Consider the following 22102-nt stretch of genomic DNA (forward strand, 5'->3'; position numbering starts at 1 on the left):
GACTTGATTTCTTATTATTCTTAGTCTTGAACATGACTGATTTGTTTGTCAAATTCCTCAGCAAGCTGGCAGTAACTTGCTCCTGATGCGATAGCAATATATTTTATCATAGTACAAACAAGTGTAAAGCCTTTCCTTTATGTTGAATTCTGAATTTTTTAATTCAGTGTTCTTCTGAGTTCCTGATACCTTTCTCCATTAAAATTGTACTGTATTAAAAATGTACTGTAGTTTCCTACACAGTTCTTGTAGAAGGTTAAGAAATTATAGCTTTCTATAATTTAATGCAGTTCTCACCAGGATACTCATGACATTTTTTAAATAAATAGACAAAATACTCCTGAAATTTATATGGAACAATAAACCCCCACAAATAGCTAAAGCAATCCTTGAGAAAAAAGAAGATGGGTGGCATCACCTTCCCCAACTTCAAACTCTACTACAAAGCAGTAGTTATTAAAGCAGCATGGTATTGGGATAAAAACAGACCTGCAGACCAATGGAACAGAGTTGAATATCCTGTCACAGACCCCCAAATATATGGCCACTTAATCTTTGACAAAGGAGCAAGAAATGCAAAGTGGAACAAGGAAAGCCTCTTCAACAAGTGGTGCTGGAAAAACTGGATAGCTACCTGCAAAAAAAAAAAAAAATGAACTCTGACCTCTGTCTAATGCCAGGCACAAAAGTCAGATCAAAGTGGATTAAAGACCTCAATATCAGACACGAATCTATAAGATTCATAGAAGAAAATGTAGGAAGAACTCTCCATGACATTGAAGCTAAAAGCATCTTTAAGGATGAAGCAGCACCTACCATGCAAGTGGAAGCAAACATAAACAAATGGAACTACATCAAACTAAGAAGCTTCTGCACTTCAAAAGAAACAGTGACCAAAATACAGAAAGAGCCCACAGAATGGGAAAGAGTATTTACCCAATACCCATCTGATAAGGGATTAATATCCAGGATATACAAGATACTTGTAGAATTGTATAAGATAAAAACCTTCAACCCAATCGAAAAATGGGGATAAGAAATGAACAGAAGTTTTCTCAAAAGAGAAATACAAATTGCCCAAAGGCACATGAAAAAATGCTCCACATCCCTAGTCATCAGGGAGATGCAAATCAAAACAACAATGACATATCATCTCACACCACAGAGACTGGAACACATTCAAAAGAACAAAAGCAACCAGTGTTGGCATGGATGTGGGGAAAAAGGGATGCTCCTTCACTGTTGGTAGGAATGCCAACTGGTCCAGCCTTTCTGGAAAATAATATGGACAGTCCTTCAAAAATTAGAAATTGAGCTTCCATCTGACCCCGCAATAGCATTTCTGGGAATGTATCCTGAGGATGCAAAAGAGCACAGGAGAAATGATATCGCACACACATACTCAATGCAGCACTGTTCACAATAGCCAAATATGGAAACAACCCTAATTCCCTAAAACAGATGACTGGTTAAAGAAACTTTGGTAATCTACACAATGGAATACTATGCAGCTGTTAGAAGAGATGAATTCATGAAATTTGCTTATAAAAGGATAAATATGGAGAGTATCATACTAAGTGAAATGAGTCAGAAAGAGAGGGAAAGACATAGAGGAACTGCACTCATTTGTGGAGTGTACGGTAGCATCACATGAGGCTGACACCCAAGGACAGTAGTTACAAGGGCCAGGGGGATTGCCCCATAGCTGGAAGACTGCTTCATGAGTGGAGGGGAGAAGGCAGATGGAATAGAGAATGGATCACTAAGAAAATGATGGCTGGATGAACCAGTTAGGATGGAATATGCATGCTGAAAATAGATAATGGACCCAACATGATGACCTCTCAGTGTCTGTGTTGCAAGCTATAATACCCAAAAGTAGAGAGAGAGTATGGGGAATATTGTCTGCCATAGAGGCTGGGGGAGGGTGGGAAAGGGGGGTATACCTGGGATATTGGTGGTAGGGAATGTGCACTGGTGGAGGGATGGGTGTTTGATCATTGTGAAATAGTAACCCAAACATGAAAGCTTGTAACTATCTCACGGTGATTCAATAAAATTAAAAAAAAAGAAATTATAGCTTCAATGTCATGGAGGATTCTGCCTATGTTTTCCTGCATGCACCTTATGATTCAGATCTGATATTAAGGTCTTTAATCCATTTTGATCTGACTTTTGTGCCTTACATTAGACACTGAGTTCTTTTTTTTTAATGTAGCTGTCTGGTTTTCCCAATACCACTTGTTGAAGAGATTTTCTTGCTTCACTGCACATATCTTGCTTCTTTATCAACAATTAAGTGATCACAAATTTGAAGGTCTGTGTCAGGATATTCAACTCTAATCAGTTGATCTGTGGGTCTGTCTCTATTACAAAACCATCTGTTTTACTTACTACTGCTTCATAGTACAGTTTGAAGTTAGGAAAGGTGATGCCTCCCATCTTCCTTTCCCCAAAGATTACTTTAGTTATTCATGGGGATTTAATAATTCCAGATGAATTTTAGGAGTGTTTTGTCTATTTATTTGAAAAAATGTCTTGGATAACTATATAGGGACCACATTGAATCTTTACAATGTTTTGGGGGGTATTGCCATTTTAACAATATTAATCCTCCTGATTGATGAGCAGGTTATGCATCTCCATTTCCTCATATCCTCTTTTATTTTTTGAAGTAGTGTTTTGTAGTTTTCTTTGTACATCCCTCACCTCTTTACTTAGCTGACTCTGAGGTACTTGATTTTCTGAGGCACAATTGTGAACAGGATTGTTTTTTAAAAATATCTGTTTCTTCTCTTTCACTATTTATATATATATATACATACAAATACACACACATATATATGTATATATATATATATATATATATATATATATGAAGCCATGGGCTTTTGGGTATTGATTTTGTAGCCTGACACTTTACTGTACAAATATACTATTTCTAAGATCTTCTTTGTAGAGTTTTTAGGATTTTTTAAGTATGTAATGTGTCATCTTCAAATAGTGGTAGCTTGACTTCCTCCATTCCTATCTGGATGCCCTTAATAAAAGATCAAACACCGTTGACCAAGAAAGTGGAAGAAAATGGGACTACATTAAACTAAGAAGCATCTGCACTTCAGAGAAACAGAGATCAAGATACAGAGACATCTCTGGAATGGAAAAATTCTAATACCCATCAGAGAAGAGGCTCATATCTAAGATATACAAGGCACTGGTATAATTTTACAAGAAAAAAAAGTCCAGGCACATGAAGAAATTGGGAGAAGAAATGAAGAGAGACTTCCTCAGAGAATAAGTACAAATGGTCAAAAGGCACATGAAGAAATCTATATTGCTAATCATCTCACAACACTGGGGCACATCAAAAAGAACAAGAACAACCAAGTACTGCTGCAGATGGTGGGAGAAAAGGACCCTCATTCATTATTGGTGGAAATGCCAATAGGTCTAGCTCTTTTGGAAACAATATAGACATTCCTAAAAAAGCTAGAAATTGAGCTTTCTTCGGACCAAGAAATGCCACTTCTGGAAATATACCTTGGGGGCCCAAAAACACACAGCTGAAACACAATCTTCACTCCTATGTTCATTGCAGCACTATTCACAATAGCCAGAATCTGAAACAACCTGAGTTCCTGAAAGTAGACAACTGGATAACCTATGGTACATCTTACACAGTGAAATGCTATCCAGCTATTAAGAAAAATGAAATCATGAAATTTGCTTATAAATGGGTGGACATAGTGAAATGCTGAGTGAAATGAGTCAGAAGTAAAGGGACAGACATAGAATGATTGCACTCATTTGTGGGAGAGTAAAAAACACCCCATAGTATAAGGCTAATACACAAGAATAGTAGAAACAGGGGACAGGATAATTGGTCTACCGTTGGAAGCCTGCCTGAAGCGCCGGGGGAGAGGGAAGTTGGGATAGAGAAGGGACCATTATGACAATGATAGTTGGAAGGATCGCTCTGGATGAGAGTTGAGTCCTGAAAGTGAGTAAAGGACCAGTCATGATGGCCTCTCAGTATCTTTACTGCAAACCATAATGCCCAAAATGAGAGAGAGAGAGAGAGAGAGAGAGAAAGAGAGAGAGAGAGAGAGACAGAGACAGAGAGACAGAGACAAACAGATACAGACATAGATCAGAGACACAGAGAGAAGAAAAGTGCCTGCCATAGAGGCAGGCTGGGGTGGGGGTAGGGGGTTGGGAGGGATACTAGGGACATTAGGGGTGGGAAATGTACACTGGTGGAGGGATGGGTGTTGGAGCATTGTTTGACTGAAACCTGACCATGAGGAGTTTTATTACTATGTATCTCATGATAATTCAATTTAAAAAAACTAATTATGAACTTAACTATTAAAATATATATTTTATTTTTTAATTGAATCACAGTGAGATACACATTTACAAGGTTGTTCATGATTGGGTTTCAGTCACATAATATCCCAACACCCGTCCCTTCACCAGTGTACATTTCCCACCACTAATGTTCCCAGATACCCTCTTACCCCTCCTCCCTGCCTGCCTCTATGGCAGGAACTTTTCCTCTCTCTCTATCTCCATCTCCATCTCTATCTCTATCTCTATCTCTATCTCTATCTCTATCTCTATCTCTATCTCTATCTCTATCTCTATCTCTATCTCTATCTATCTCTCACCCTCTCTCTTTCCTTCTGGACATTATGGTTTACAATACAGATACTGAAAGGTTATATCCCTTTTTCTACTTTCGACACACTTCTTGTCTAGATCTTTTAAACAAAATCAAAATTTTAAAACGCTAACTTTTCTAAGTTGCTCTCCAAGAGTGGCATTTTTAACTTATTTGGTGTTTTTATTTTATAGAACTAACTGTTCCTAGTGGGAGAGTCTGAGAATTGTTGACAAAAGGGATAAATGTTCCAGTCTGTGTCTTCTGTCTGTATCACCCTTCTATTTTCAAAAACCAGACATGGGATCATTATAAGGAAACATCCTATTAGCCTTTGAGTTAGAAGGTATTTATACAGCCTTCATATTTTTTTTACATTTTTTGGCATTACTGGAGCGACTGACGTTTCTTCACAAGTGAAAATGGTAATATGTGACACAGCACATCATAAATATAAGAAGATTGTGTTAGAGTTTTCCCCAGACGCTTGAAACCTACTCAAGATGAATAGGTAACTTTTATTTCAGTATAGTTTCTAGAATTTATGCATTTCACATTTAAGCCTAATGCTTTTCTTTTATATTTTCATTTTTGAGGTCTTTAATCCATTTTATTTACTTTTATATGTAGGTTTAGAGAGTTCAATTTCTTCTTTTGCAAATTGATATCTAGTTTTTCTAGTGCCATTAGATGAATTAGACTCTTGTATGTTATGTCACTCTTTGGCATAATCACTTTCGAATCTGTGAGTTATTTCTGGATTTTCAATTGTACTTCACTGATAAATTTTTGTGTCTATTTTTATTCCAGGACCATATAGTTTTAATTAATGTTGCTTTGTGGTATATATTGAAGTAAAGTAACACGATATTTCTGTTTTCTTTTACTTTCTCATTTGCCCAGCTATTCCAGGTCTTTCACGAGTCTATATAAACTTTAGTATATTTATCTATTTCTTTAAAAAAATATAATTGGAATTTTTATTGTTAACTGCATTAAATTTGTTTACTCTTTTTTTGTAAAATGGGCATTTTTTTTTTACATTTTTTTTTAAATTTTATTTATTTTTAATTAGAGAATCACCGTGAGGGTACAGTTACAGATTTATACACTTTTGTGCTTATACTTCCCTCATACAAAGTTCGGGAACCCATCCCTTCACCAGTGCCCATTCTCCACCACCCGTAAACCCAGCATCCCTCCCACCCTCCCCAATCCCATCTCCCCCCCACCCCACCCTGCCACTGTGGCAAGGCATTCCCTTCTGTTCTCTCTCTCTAATTAGCTGTTGTGGTTTGCAATAAAGGTGTTCAGTGGCCGCTGTGTTCAGTCTCTAGCCCTCATTCAGCCCGCAACTCCCTTCCCCCACATGGCCTTCGACTATAATGTAGTTGGTGATCGCTTCTCTGAGTTGACCTTTCCCCGGAACGTGAGGCCAGCCTCGAAGCCATGGAGTCAACCTCCTGGTACTTATTTCTACAGTTCTTGGGTGATAGTCTCCCACTCTGTTATTCTATATACCATAGATGAGTGCAATCTTTCTATGTCTGTCTCTCTCTTTCTGACTCATTTCACTCAGCATGAAACTTTTCATGCCCATCCACTTAACTACAAAATTCTTGACCTCCTTTTTTCTAACAGCTGCATAGTATTCCATTGTATAGATGTACCAAAGTTTCCTCAACCAGTCATCCGTTCTGGGGCATTCGGGTTTTTTCCAGATTCTGGCTATTGTAAACAGTGCTGCGATGAACATACATGTGCAGATGTTGTTTCGATTGTACTTTTTTGCCTCTCTGGGATATATTCCCAGCAGTGGTATTGCTGGGTCAAATGGGAATTCAATATCTAATTTTTTGAGAATCGTCCAAATTGTTTTCCAGAAGGGCTGAACCAGTCGGCATTCCCACCAGCAGTGAAGAAGGGTCCCTTTCTCCCCACATCCTCTCCAACAGCGGTTGCTTTTGTTCTTTTGGATGTGTGCTAGTCTCTGTGGTGTGAGGTGGTATCTCATGGTTGTTTTGATCTGCATCTCTCTGATGATTAGTGATGCAGAGCACTTTTTCATGTGCCTTTTGGCCATTCGTATTTCTTCCTTGGTAAAGTTTCTGTTCATTTCTTCGCCCCATTTTTTGATGGGGTTGGATGTTTTCTTCTTGTAGAGTTCAACCAGTGCTTTATATACCATTGATATCAACCCCTTATCTGATGGGTATTGTGTAAATATCCTTTCCCATTCTGTGGATAGTCTTTGGATTCTGGTCACTGTATCTCTTGCGGTGCAGAAGCTTTTTAGTTTAATGTAGTCCCATTTGTTGATCTCTGTTTTTACTAGATTGCTTAGTTCCGTGTCACCTTTGAAGATACCTTTATCTTCAATATCGTGGAGGGTTTCGCCGACCTTGTCTTCAATGCACCTTATGGTTTGTGGTCTAATGTTGAGGTCTTTAATCCATTTTGATCTGACTTTTGTGCATGGTGTCAGGTCAAGGTCTAAACCCATGTAAAATGGGCATTTTGACTGTATTAATTACCTCCATCAGGGTACGTGAAAAATTTTTCTTCTTTTAATGCCATGTTCTATTTCTTTTAGTAATGTTTCAGAGATTCATTATAAAGTGTTTTTGTTAATTTTAGTTCTATGTATTTTATTCTTTTAGATGCAGTTAAAAGTGAGCTGTTTTTATTAAGTTTTTTGGGGGGGTTATTTATTTATTATTATTATTTTAATAAGAATTTTATTTTATTGAATCACCATGTGGAAAATTACAATGTTTTCAGGCTTAAGTCTTAGTCATACAATGCTGAAACAACTATCCCTTCACCAGTGCCCATATCCCACCACCAAAAAAAAAAAACACAGTACACCTCCCATCCCGCCCAACCCGCACCCCCCCCCTTGTAACTGATAAATTTCACTTTACTTTCTATTTACTTTGGTTACATTCAATATTTCAACACAAACCTCACCATTATTGTTAGGAGCACACCACTAGAGTCAGACCTGTTGTGAAGAGAAATGAGGTCGCGAGGCCGCGGTAGCAACCACGCGGTTTTGGATTTCTGTACTTTAACAACTAAGTCCAGGGAGATTTCTTCCGGATGTTGGATCATTGCAAGCTTGTAAACCCCATCTGTGTTCGTCATTATATGGCGGTCCCCACACCCTTCATCCCCGGGAAGAGACAGGCGAGAGAGAGAAATACCTTTCCCCTCCTGGGCGGGCATGGGGTCGCGGCTTAGTTCTCAGGCTGGAGACATTCTGCAAGTAGCAGCTCATGTCGAAACCCCTCCGCAGCTGCACAAGTGTGAATCCAGACCCAGCTAAACCACTTTATTAATTTCTTTTTGTCATTATTTGCATCTAGGAGCACAGCAGATTCTTGTACCTAATGTTCTTGCTAACTTGTGGTATATAGAATAACATATACCTTCTGTCTAGGAAACAGAAGGCATCAAAGATGGGCAAAAATTGGCTCTAGAATACAGAAACAAAAATGCCAAGGAAGGAGATAAGTGGAAGGTGAAGCAAGAAGAAGAGATCTGGAAGTGACACAGGGGAAAGGGTCAGGGTCTTGGGCTTGTCGGTTGTGTAGAGGGGAGATCTCTGTAGCACCATAGCACTGTCTTCCCATTGTTCATCAATTTTCTCGAGCGGGCGCCAGTAATGTCTCCATTGTGAGACTTCTAGTTACTGTTTTTGGCATTTTGAGAGGACGAAGGAATCGAACCCAGATTCCTTGCCCGTGTGCGAGGCAAATGCCCTACCTGCTGATATCTGTCACTCCAGATATCTATCTCTCTGCAAATCAATAGATCCAACAATGCTGAAAGCATCAGACCCAAACTAAAGTAACTAAATTTAAAAATGTACCTGTTCAGGCTGGAGAAAATAACACAGCAGGTAAGGCACTGGCCTCATAAGGTTCTAGCTGGGTTCCAGAAGGTTCTCCAAATCCTGCTAGGAGTGATCCTTGAGCACAAAGCCTGGAGTAATCACTGAGCACAGTCAGGCATGCCTCCCAAACAGAAGAAAACAACAACAACAAAAAAAAGAAAGCCGAAATTTAAAAAAAAATCTAAACTAAACGTGTATCTGTGAAGAGATCAGCATTCAAGGTAGGAGAAAACCTGGTGGAGGGATTAGGTCACGGAACGCTGTACATCTGAAACCCGATTATAAACAACTTTAGAAATCAATCAAATGACATTAACATTCAGTGAATTTTAATGTCTTTAATGGAATTGTTAGGGCTTTCTATAGACAGATGACCTTACCATCAGTAAACACTGAGTTTCATTTCTTCCAGTCTGGAATATTTGATTGTTTCATTTGTGTTGTATCATTGATCTGATTAAGACTCTAACTCTTAACTAAGCAGCAATAGTGAGAGCGATTAACATTGTCTTGCTCTGGACTTAAAAATTTTAATTGTTTTAATCATTGAGTTTGATATTAGCTGTGGGTTCAGTGTAGGTTCTTTTCTACGAGATGTATTTCTTATTTTATCCTCATGAAGAGAGTTTTACAGAAATGCATTCTTGTCATCTATTGATAGTATATATTTTTATCTTTCATTTATAGACCGTATTGATTTGCTTATGTTGAATCATCCTGTATCCTTAGAACACTTGAATTAGTCATGACATAAGATCCTTTTGATGAATTGTTGAATTCCATTTGTGAGTATTTTTAGAGAAACTTCACATCTGGGTTTATTCACTGGTCTGTAGCTTTCTCCTTTTTGCGGTGGCCTTCTCTGGGTTAGGTATCAATGTCATGCTGGCCCTTGATTATTATTATTATTATTGTGTCATAATAGATACTCTTAAATATTTAAAAATATTTGATAAAATTCTCTGGTAAGCAATATTTTCCAGGACTTTGCTTTCGGAAGACTTTTTGTTACTGTTATAATTGCTATACTGTGATTGGGCAATTCAAATTTTTCTGTTTCTTCTTCTTTCAGGCTTGTTAGGTTGTATTTATCCCAACATGTTTTAGTTTCTTATAGGTTATCAAGTATATTAGCATATAGTTGTTCATAGTAGCATGATTTTTAAAAAAAATTTCATGGTATCTGCTATAATTTCTCCACATTCATTTGATTAAAGTTTAGATTGTCCTTTTTTTTTCTTTAGTAATGTAGCTAAATGTTCATTGAGTTTGCTTTTCTTTTACAATAACTTTAGTTTTGTGAATTTTTATGTTATATATATGTTTAATTTCCATATGATATTTATTTTCTTCCTTCTACTAACCATTCTTTTAATTTATAGTTTATTTTCCAATTTCTTTAGTTGCAATAGTTTATAATCTTGTTTCTTTCTAAAGACTTGTATTGGTATGAACTTCTTACTCGTTACTTAAATTTTTTATTTTTATTTTTTTCTCTTGGCATTTTAAAAATGTCCTTATTTACTCAATATTTGCTGAGAGGTATGAGTAGTTTCCACATCTTTCAGGTATGTCCTATTTTCTGTTTTTGACAAAGAGGCTTCTGAGCAGTGTTGTGGAGACCAGGGAGGGTAGCAATACTAGGAGGCCTGGGCCCAGTGGCTGCAATGCTTGGGCTGAGGTACACAAGGTGCCCATGTCGGGTGCTTGGGTCCTGTGATGCTGGGAGTCAATAGGGTGATACCAGGCAGTGCACAGGGCACCATGTGCTGAACTTGGGGCCCCAGGAATATAAGAAATACACTCCAACCCTTTGAGCTACCTCCCTCGACTCCGATGATCAGTTTACAGTTGATTTTTACTTTGATAGCAATGTAGTCATAAAAAGTACTTGGTATGATTTTAATCTTCAAAAAGCTGCTGTTAACTCTTTTGTGTCCCTGCGTACAGTCTATAGTTAAAAATGTTTCCTATGCTCTTGAAATAAAATGAAAATTGAGTTATCAAAACGTTTTATAAAAGTCTATTAAACCCATCTGCTCTGATTTGTAATTTAATTCCAACTTACATTTGGTTTTATTTCATTATTTGCTGGCAAATCCGTCAATAGTTATATTTGAGATATTAAAACCCCTATTACTGTATTATCATTATTGTAATATAATATTATTAACATGACCTATTAGGTAAAGTTATTGCATATTAGATGACTAGTGCATATTATGTATACTGTATGTATAATAGTAGGTATATATAATCTAGTTGTATTAAGTCCTTGATCATTGTGTAATGTGTACCCCCATCTTTTCTTACATTTTTCAAACTGATGTCTATGTTGGCCTGGAGCGATAGCACAAGGGTTGGGCATTTGCCTTGCACGCGGCTGACCTGGGTTCAATTCCTCCATCCCTCTCAGAGAGCTCGGCAAGCTACCGAGAGTATCTCACCCGCACGGCAGAGCCTGGTAAGCTAACCGTGACATATTCGATATGCCAAAAACAGTAACAAGTCTCACAATGGAGATGTTACTGGTGCCCGCTTGAGCAAATCGATGAGCAACGGGATGACAGTGGTACAGTGATACAGTGGTGTCTATGTTATCTGGCATAAGTATATCTGTCCTTTTTAAAGTTTTCACTTCCTTATAGGATTTTTTCCTCACGTTATACTTTGAGTTTATTTCAGTTAGTTCCATAAATCAGGGAAGTAGAAGTTCTCAGAAATTATTTCTTCAATGAAGGTTTCTATCTCTATCTTGTCGCCTTTCTGGGATCCATATGATGTGTTGTTTCATTTTATATAGCCTCAGAGAGCTCATACACTGCTATTACATGTTGTCTAATTCTCTCTTTAATTAATTTTTCTGTTTGGGTGTTTTCCACAGTTATACTTCAACTGAAGCGATAGCATGGCAAGTAGGGTGTTTGCTTTGCACATGGCCGACCCGGGTTTGATTCCTTCATCCCTCTTGGAGAGCCCGGCAAGCTACCGAGAGTATCTTGCCCACATGGCAGAGCCTGGCAAGCTACCTGAGGTGTATTTGATATGCAAAAAACAGTAACAAGTCTCACAATGGAGACGTTACTGGTGCCCGCTTGAGCAAATTGATGAGCAATGGGACGACAGTGCTACAGTGCTACATACTTCAACTAATTAACTAATTGACTATTTTTGTTTACTATTAAATTTATTATATTCTTTTTATAGTTTTTTGCTACTGTTATTTTTTTTGCGGGGGGCTGGAGTGACAGCACAGTGGGTAGGGCGTTTGCCTTGCTCGAGGCCATCCTGGGTTCAATTCCTTCATCCCTCTTGGAGAGCTCGCCAAACTATTGAGAGTTTCCCCTCTTCCCCCCTGCCCCCACCCCACCCCATGGCAGAGCCTGGCAAGCTACCCGTGGTGTATTCGATATGCCAAAAGCAGTAACAAGTCTCACAATGGAAACGTTACTGGTGCCTGCTTGAGCAAATAGATAAGCAACAGGATGACAGTGACAGTGACTTTTTGAGGGGGCACACCTGGCAGGGCTCAGGACTTAATACTGGGCTAGGAAATCACTTTTGACAGGGGCATACATGGTTCCAGGGTTGATCCAAGGTCACTTACATCCCATATTATCTATCTAGCCCTCTATTATAGTCCTTAGTTCACCTATCATATTTTAAATCTATTGTTATGTTTGAACCATTTTAATGTTTTTCTATTCTTATCATAAATATTTATAATATAAATATTTATTCTTATTTTTAATTAACATTGCTATAATCATTGTTTTGAATTCTTATTCAGCAAGGTAACGAAGTATATTACATTTGAGCTTTTGCTTGGGATTTTGTTTTGCTCTATTATTTGTGGCAAATTTCCCTATTTTCTTAGTCCGTTTAATACTGGATATTAACTACTGTGTTAAGTTGAGCAACTGTCTTTCCTTAGCTTGCTAAGCTTATATCAGAATTGTAGACTGCAGTATATAATCTTTGTTATTTATGCAGAATACTGTGGTTCTTGTGTTTCATGTACTGATACATATGGACCCATTAAAGATATTGGAGATAGAATTTTAATTGAATTTGGAAGCCCAGACATCGAGGAGCAGAGAGAATACTGTTGGCTTATACCACAAACTTAAACTTTCTATGGGCGTCTGGCCTTCAAATTGAGGGGTGCAAGATCAGCAAAACATCTTCTCCTGGTTCTGCAGCCCTGACTTGACTAGCTGCTTCTGGTTATAAGTCATCATTCAGCCTTGGGCTAGCCCTGGTCTTTAAGTTGTGCTGCCCAAATCATCTCCGCAGCTTTCTCCATAGAGGCTGAACTAATTTTCAGTCTCACCAACTGTGTATGCGGGTCACGTAGTTCTCCTGCATTTCTGCTAGCACTTGCTATTTCTGGTCGAAATTTCTAGGTCATTCTCATAGGTATGAGGATTCTGGGTCATTCTCACAGGTATGAGGTGATGTCTCATCCTTTGGTTTTCCCTGTTAATAAGTGATAATGAGCATTTAAAAATGTGACTGTGGCCATCTGGTGAAGGATCTGTTCCGTTTTTCTTGCCTTTTTTGTGTGTGTTTTTGGGTCACATCCTGGTGGTGATCGAAGGACCATATGGGATACCAGGGATCAAACCCAAGTTGACTTCATGCAAGGCAAATCTCTTACTTGCTGTACTATTGCTCTGGCCCTATCTTCTCCATTTTTAATGGATATGTGTGTCTTCTTGACAAATTTTGTAAATTCCATTTGTAGTTTGGATATTAGCCCTCTTTGAGATCTGTGGTATGTGAATATTTTCTCTCATCTGGTGGGTTTCTTTTCATTTTAGTAATAGTTTCTTTCATTGAGCAAAAGGATTTTTGTTTGATGGAACCCATTTGTTGAGTTTGCTTTTGCTTCCTTTGTCAAAGGTGTTGAATTACTGAACATATAACAACTGTAGCCAATATAATGCAATCTTTTGTGTATGCTTTTTCCTTCTGTCTATGGCTTTAGGTCTTACATTCAAGCCTTTAATGCAGTTTGAGTTAACTTTTGTTTGAAGTGTAAGATAGTTTCATCCATTTTGCCAACGTCATTTGTTGGAGAGTTTTGTTGTTTTTCATCTTATGCTCTTGGCTTCTTTGTTATAAATTAACTGTCCATATAGGTAGGTCTTAATTTGGGCCATTTAATTTCTTTCCACTGATCTATATCTATTTTTATTCCAATGCCACACTCTTTGGATTACTTTAGCTTTATATTATAGTTTAAGTTTGGGAAGCACACTAGAGTTCTTTTTTTTTTTAAGAATCCTTTGATTAATTGGATTTTTTGTAATTCTGTATGGATTTTAGTAAAAGTAGTTTTATTTCTCAAAGAATGCCTTTGCATTTTTAATAGAATAATTGCACTGAATCTGTACAATGCTTTTGGTAGGATGCTCATCTTAACCATGTTAGGTTTTTTAATTCATGAATAAGTACTGACTTCTCATGTTCTGTACATTTCAATTCTTTTAACAATGTCATAAGATTTCAACACAAGTCTTTCACCTCCTTTTTTAAAAAAATATGTATTGATTTATTTTCATTGAATCACTGTGTCACTGTGAGCTACAGTTACAAAGTTTTCATCATTAAGTTTGTTATAAACTGTTGGGAGGAAAAGCTCTTTACAAAGAACCAGAAATCCAAATATTGATTGGAACAATGTATTGGTTGAAATTGGTGCTAAGGAAGGTGCTTCCCTCCATCATGAGCTCAATCCCAAAGGTATCTTAGAGGATGTGAGAGGATGTGTTTGTTTATAAGTTATCTAAAGTAGGGGCTGAATTTAATATTGACTTTAATATTTAAGCAGCAAATTTAATATTGACAGAAATGTAGGGTGTCCCTCACCATCCTCAATTATTGACTATATATTTGATGGAGAGAAGATTTTTATGTCCGAGGATCAAGTAGAGGCTCAAGTTGTAAAAACTATTTTTGATCAAGTTCACGATCACAATCACCATCACGAAATCCCGTTGATCGTCGATTTCTCGAGCAGGCTCAGTAACCTCTCCATTCGTCCTATCCCTGAGATTTTAGAAGCCTCTTTTCACTCGGCCTTCTCAATGATGCCGTATTGGAGGCTCTCTCAGGGTCAGGGGAATGAGATCCAGCTTGTTACTGGCTTTGGCATATGGATACACCATGGGAAGCTTGTGAGGCTGTCCCATGTGGGCAGGAAACTCTCAGAAGCTTGCCAGCCTCTCCCAGAGGGAGAAGTAGGTTATAAGATATAGCTTCTGGGAGCTTGCTTTTAAGTCTCTGGATGTTAGCCGTTGATGGGATTACACACACCTGGGTTCCTCTGCCGGTACCTTCATGCGTGAGGCTTGTCCGAACGTGTGGAGAGGGGCCTTGAGCATGGTTGCAGCTAGGTTCTGGTGGTCTTCGGCCACCAGAAGCTCTGCTCGGGGTGGGGAGGGAACCTGGAGCCCATCCCCTCCGAGGGGCCCCGGAGAAGACAGCCAGGTGTGCAGGCAAGAGAGGCCTGGGCAGGCACTTCATGTCCTATGGCAAGAGAATTTGGCAAGAGACTCTCTAACTTTTGACCAAGTTAAGGATGAGAAATCAGTTGCTATTTTGATTCTGGATTCTCCTTTGCAATGCCCAGTGGACTCAGGGAGCAATTAGTAGAGACTCTGGTGGTCATAGGTGGCAGCTATGTCTGTGTTGCCAGGACTTCTCCACAGGTTGCCTTCAGAGATAAGATACTGGGTAGAAAACCATGTACTAAACACAAAACAACTTGGCCGATAGACGTTTCTAGTTCACACTACACCTGCAAAGCCTAATACGGGTCTTGGCTGGGAGGGGTTATTTTTCGAGCACTGCAGGACATACTTGGGACCCCTTCAGTCATTCAGTCTCAAAAACCGCTGTATATGTGATTGATATTCACCTTTGGAAATGATACCTGATACTGGGAAATCTCAGCCACCACCCATGAAAAGAGCAATTGAGCAGTTTCCTTTCATTTATACTGAGAAATAAAACTTGGACTAAGATTTAAAAAAATATGCCTAGACTAAAACGTATTTAGGAGATAATGTTTAGCAAATTGGTCATTTTGACTGTATGCATTTACATAACTCTCATTATTTTCTTTTGGGGAACACTATGTTAGAGGTTGTTATTTTCTTGAAAACTTTTAAAACTGTCAATAAAAGTAGCATCAGGGATTGGGCTTTGTTAAGGACTGTTTCTTTCCTTTCTAGACTATTGAAAACCTCCTTTTGATATCCATTCTACCTTTGAAACTTGAGTTAATCTCTATCTCTCTCTTTTATTTTTTTTACTTTTTGGGTTACACCTGGCGATGCACAAGGGTTGCTCCTGGCTTTGCACTCAAAAATTACTGCTAGCAGTGCTCAGGAGATCATATGGAATGCTGGGAAGTGAACCCGAGTTGGCTGCGTGTAAAGCAAACACCCTACCTGCTGTGCTACCACTCCAACCCTTGAAATGAGTCTGGCATCTACCTAGTTATATGATGAATCAGCAAATGTGTTCAGAGCTGAGCCGGGTTTCACCAGTCTGATTTACACCAGATTTTCTTCCAGGAAGCCCTTTTTACAAGCTTATATTTCTCTTCATATCTCATCAACCATGTCATCACTAACTTGAAACTACATACTGTCTGTGGAGTTAATTCTTAAGGGTGGGCAAGCCCTGATAACTCAAGAATAAGCCCTTTCTAACATGAAAACAAGATAAAGTTTGGGACATTGCTGTCTTTTTGCCCCTGGTAGAACAGAAAAAAATAATTATGGTCCACACTTACTTTTTCTTTTATTTAAGCACCACAATTTACAAAGTTATTTGTAACACAGTTTCTTTTAAGACCCCGAGACATTCCATGTTCCAATACCAATCCCACCACCAGTGTGACCTTCTACCCACAAATGTCCTCAGTTTTCCATCCATCCTTCATCCTCCAACTCTTAACAGGTAGTATCAAACTTACTTCATATTGCCTGTTATAACAAAATGGCAAAATCTATTTTATCAGAAAATAGATAATAAAGATTAATCTATTGGGCTTTTATTTATATTTTAGTAGATCATTGTTCTATTTCACAATCACTATCACTGTCATCCCATTGTCATGTCATCCCGTTGCTCATTTATTTGTTCAAGCGGGCACCAGTAATGTCTCCATTGTGAGACTTGCTACTGTTTTTGGCATATCGAATATGCCATGGGTAGCTTGACAGGCTCTGCCATGAAGGTGAGATACTCTCGGTAGCTTGTTGGGCTTTCCGAGAGGGGCGGAGGAACCGAACCTGGGTCAGCTGCGTGCAAGGCAAATGCCCTACCTGCTGTGCTATTGCTCCACTCCTGGTGATCCAAGTTCCGCGCATTCTTCTCTTCCTACTCGCAGCAGCATCTCTCCTCCAGTCTGGTCCAATTTCCTAGGTTTATACCATGCAGAAATCCATGTGTTTTACAGCGATTCAAATCATTATTAATTGAGAATACTAAGAAGATTCATTCTAATAAGTGATAAGAAGAGTGTTGCTAAAGTCATTGTCAGAGAATGTACCGAGCTGATTGGTCCCTCTTGAACCTTTTGTGCTAATTGTTTTCACTCATTAAGCTTGGGAAGCATCTACACACTTTTCCCATCCAATCTTTGGTGCTCCCTTGGGCTGTCAGGACTGTGAAATATGTAGGAAGTACTGCTTTAGGAGTTGTCGAGCTCAGGAGAAGGACAGGTGTGGGGGCATCCCTGCCTCTCAGGAAGGGAGAGGAATCTGCCCAGTTCCCCATTCTAAGGGGGCCTTAGTCTTCATCCTAAAGATCCATGTACCTGGGACAATCTGGCAGTTTGGTTTCTTCTCAAGGTCAGTTGTGGGACTGGGCCGAGTATACTGGGGAGTTTGGCTGTTACACTTGTGCTGTAAGTCAAATTTTGTTAGAACACAGCCATGATCTTTCTTTTATGAGCTGCCCTTACAGCTTTCATGACACACGTGGCAGAATTAAGTACTTGTGACATACCTCAAAGGGTCCTCAAAGTCTAAAGTATTTCTCATCTTACCATCACAGAGAAAGCTTGCCAGTTGCTGAGCTCAAATGTCCTTTGTGCTTGGCCTACACACAACTCATTATTTTTGTAGTTAGAAACATGCATGGAATTCTTCCCCAAGTGCCTACAAAAATCTAGTCTTACTTAATTCCCTAGCGGTATCAGATAAAGGACATCAACTTGAGTTGATGAATTTGACATACGCTTACTGGGTCTCAATCAGCCATTCTCAGATGAGGCACATTTGGTTGAGAAAAGGCCTGACCCTGAAGCCTAAATTCCATTTTTTTCCAGGCTTGTTCTAGTATGAGTGGAGTCACTTGTCTGTGGAAAAAGTTGTTGTAAACTATGGTGAATCACCTTGATTAAAGTCCCATGGTCTTCATCAAAGGCCTAATGGCCACACAGATTGCTATAATTAAAAATCAAACACACACAAATACACATACACACAATACAGTCTTTTACCCCTTAGAAACTTCTACAAACCACCAAGGTCAACATTTCCTGCCATCAGGTTTGGTTAAAAGCCCCCGATCACATGTTCTGGCCTGTGAAATCCCAGGACGGCTGCTATTTGGTTTCTATAAGCTATGGGTCAGTTACACAAAATTGAGATACTTGCAGAGGAATGCAATTGCACCCTATACTTGGCCTTAGCTCAGAACAAATTAAGAGATAAATAAGGACTAAAACCTGCGGACGTAAAGTCTACCTCTTAATTTCTGGTAAGGCTTATATTGGTGAACATGACTTATGTATTTAGGCTGGTCTATGTCTGCTCAAACCCAGAATTAAAGAGTTCAGCCTGCCTAGTCATAAGAGCCCTAAACCAGGAAACGGGTCTCTTAATCCTAGTGTCTGAAAGAAGGGAGCGACAGGTCTGTTCCATGTAGACAAGCAGAAGAAAACAGAGGACACAAGTTGCCCTGGGCAGCTGCCTTGGTGCCCATTCACAACTCATGCCTCTGCAGAATCTCTTCCCACTCGAGAAAGGACAAAGCACAGCAATGGGTCAGGTGTGTCTTTGTATGAGAAAACATACAATATAAAAGTGAGAATGTAGAGCACATATTCTCTCACACATATAAAATTTTAAAAAAAAACTTGGCTTAGTATGTTGCTTAGTACAAATTTCTGTCATGATTAATTTTAGATGACTACAGATATATTTTCTCCAGCTCACAGATCAGATACATGTTAAAGCAAATCACTGCTATCATCCTTGCCATCATCATCATTCTTTTTTTTTTTTTGCTTTTTGGGTCACACCCAGCGATGCTCAGGGGTTACTCCTGGCTTTGCACTCAGGCAGGAATTACTCCTGGCGGTGCTTGGGGGACCATATGGGATGCCGGGGATCGAATCCAGGTCGGCCGCGTGCAAGGCAAACGCCCTAACCACTGTGCTATCGCTCCGGCCCCCATCATCATTCTTAACATCATCGTCTCCTGTGAAGAGATACAGATTCTAGGGTGGGGGGGGCTCACAGGCAGAGCTCAGACAACTAGGAGAGCAATTCAATGCAAGAGCATGAGGATATAGTGCTATTTGGGTCCTGCAGTGTTGGGGACCACAGAGGCACCCCTGAAATGCTCGGAGTCTCCAAGGCTGCACGCAGCTAGACTCAGGGCCCTGTGTCATCTGCCTGACCCCAGGATTCAGATTCTTATCAAAATTTACTATTATTTCAAGAGAGCTGAGGACGCCCCAATTCAGTGTCAACTCAGGAGGCTCCCAGGGCCCCTGACACCACCAGGCTGAGCGTGACCCTACTTCCCACTCCTATAAAAGCCAAGGGTAGATCCTGCTGGAAAAAAAAATTCTATACTGGATTTGGAAACTGAGAGTTTGATCAAGTCCTTGTCAAGGGCAAAGTAAGTTGCATTTCCTTTCCTGTTTGCAGTCGTTGTGCTGTGTAGGACTTCACAACCTGAAGTCACTGTTCTCAGCGCTGCCTGCTCATTTGATCTCCTGGGGACTTGTGAAACAACCAGTGTCAGGCACCATCTCACCAAGGAATCTGAATTAATTAATTTATCTGGTGTCAGTCTCCACACTGGTGTGTGTCTGTGTTTTTTTTTAAAGCTCCCCAGCTATTTCTCTATGTTGACAGCTTTCACGGCTTCGTGGCTGGATCTGATTCTCTACAGAGAAAAAAAAGCTGATTATGAGAGAGAGAGAGAGACAGAGAGAGAGAGAGGGAGGGAGGGAGGGAGGGGGCATAGGAAGGGTGGGAGAGAAAGGGAAGAGGGAGAGAGAGGAAGGGAGAGAGAGAGGGAAGAGGGAGAGAGGGAAGGACAGAGGGAGAGAAAGAGGGACGGAGAGAAAGAGAGAGGGAGAGAGAGGGAGGGAGAGAAGGAAGAAGAGAGGGAGGGAGAGAGAGGGAGAGAGAGACAGAGATAGGGAGAGAGAGGGAGGAAGAGAAAGGGAGAGGGAGAGAGAGAGGGAGAGGGAGGGAGAAGGAGGGAGAAAGAGAGGGAGAGAGTCAGAGAGAGAGGGAGAGAGAGAGGCAGAGAGAAAGAGGGAGAGAGAGGGAGAGAGAAGAAGGGAGAGAGAGGGAGGGAGGGAGAGAGGGAGGGAGAGAGAGGGAGGAAGAGAAAGGGAGAGGGAGAGAGACAGGGAGAGGGAGGGAGAAGGAGGGAGAGAGAGAGGGGGAGTCAGAGAAAGAGGCAGAGAGAGGGAAAGAGAGGGAGAGAGGGAGAGAGAGGAAGGAAGAGAGAGGGAGGGAGAGGGAGAGAGAGGAAGGGAGAGAGAGGGAGGGAGGGAGAGAGGGAGGGAGAGAGGGAGAGAGAGAAGGTTCTATAACAGATGCTTGCAGTATTTTTTTAGGATTGATTACCAAGTGAATAGAAGTGATATGAAATCTTTATGTCAAAGGTATGTTAACTAAAAATAGATGCATGTAAAGACACATCCTAAGGCATACGTACCCAACTGTTTCCTCCTCACTCGCTCTCCCCAGCAGCTCAGTCAGCGGGCAGCTTTCTGGAAAGCGCAGCTGCTGCAGAAATGCTCTATTAGTCCTGAGGGCTGGCTGCGGCTTTGGTGGTTACATGTAAGCTGCTTAAAAAAATAAACTGACATCATTTTTTTCATGTGTGCAAACAGTCATAAATTGTTTGCCCTTTCATTTCTGCCACCAATAAATTTATTCCTGTCTGGAAAGACAGTAGGCTGCCAACCTGATTCTTAGTGCTTATTAGAGTCTTCCTAGTATTCTCTATTAATAATGATTTGAATCGCTGTTAAACACATGGATTTCTGCACGGTGTAGACCTAGGAAATTGGACCAGACTGGAGGAGAGATGCTGCTGCGAGTAGGAAGAGAAGACTGCTCGGAGCCTGGATCGCCGGCAGGGGTACCAGTCTCATGGCAGTATGGGGTCTACCTGTGGCCCCATGGGGGGCTTAGCTTCACATAATGCTTTGCAGAAAGAAAAACGTTTTATCGTTTTATACTAGATATTCTGGAGAATCTTTTTATTAATATTCCCTTTACAATTCCCTTGTAGCTTACTTCTAATTTTGATTTACTATTCAATTTTGAGTGAAACGTCCGTCCAAGTGCCCAATATGAGAAAATAGTTTACCCTCTGTGCCATGGTAATGGCGAAGAGTAATATGTGTTAGCTGGCCCTCCTGCCAGCTGGAGAGTGCTAAGTGGAGATATCATTTTAAAATGAAATGCATGAGTTCATTTTACAACCTGTGTCCTGGTTCAGGTATTTTAAAGGAATTTATGTCTGTTTGGTTTAGGCCATGTTTAAGTATCATGTACCAAATTTCCTCTATTGTTTAATAGGAATCTTTTTTTAAATGTCTATACTTGATTTTACTTGATTTTTACTTGATTTTAGTGTGCTTTTCTGAAATAAGATGCTACATGTGTATATATTTTAAGGTGCGTGCATATTTATATCAATGAATTACGATGTATGAGCTTATTCATTTAGATGCTTGCCACCATAAGTTGTCCCATGAAATTTGGGCTCTACTGGAGATCGTTCAGTTTGGATTCTTGTCAGGGGTGGAGCTGCATCAAAATATTGGAGATAGAAAATGTGAGAGCATTTCTGTACAGAAGAAATTGTTGAACCAGGGATATGAATCAAGTGGTAGGGCACAATCCCTGCATGAGTGAAGCTCTGCATCGATTCCTGATCTACAGTAGATGCTCAATTTACGATTACTAAAAGTCAAATATAAGCGAATTACTGCTATGTCATCAGTTAAGCAAACTACTGTTTAGTCTGTAGAGTGTAAGTGAGTACTTTCTAAAAATAAACCAGAAGATTTTCATCAAAGATGGAACTTTTGGGTTTCGTTTTTAAATGTTCTTGAGCTGTATAGAGGGGAATAAATGCTGTGTAATGAGGAAGACTAGGTTGCTTTTAAAATTATCAATCTATAATTTATGAGTCTTGCGGAAAAATATGGATTTTTTTAAAACTTTGTACAAGATCAGCAAGAACTACTCTATTTT

General features: G+C 39.6%; 1 long non-coding RNA gene across 1 annotated transcript in view; it reads right to left on the minus strand.

Annotated features, from left to right (window-relative positions):
- LOC129402332 (uncharacterized) overlaps nucleotides 1-17002 on the minus strand; it is a 54186-nt gene extending 37184 nt beyond the window's left edge. Inside the window, exon 1 of the long non-coding RNA XR_008628632.1 lies at nucleotides 16904-17002. This is a non-coding gene — a long non-coding RNA (uncharacterized LOC129402332). The remainder of the gene's footprint in view (nucleotides 1-16903) is intronic.
- Between the last annotated feature and the right edge of the window lie 5100 nt (nucleotides 17003-22102).

This window comes from Sorex araneus, chromosome 2 (assembly GCF_027595985.1).
Source record: "Sorex araneus isolate mSorAra2 chromosome 2, mSorAra2.pri, whole genome shotgun sequence".
In the NCBI taxonomy this organism is placed as follows: Eukaryota; Metazoa; Chordata; class Mammalia; order Eulipotyphla; family Soricidae; genus Sorex; species Sorex araneus.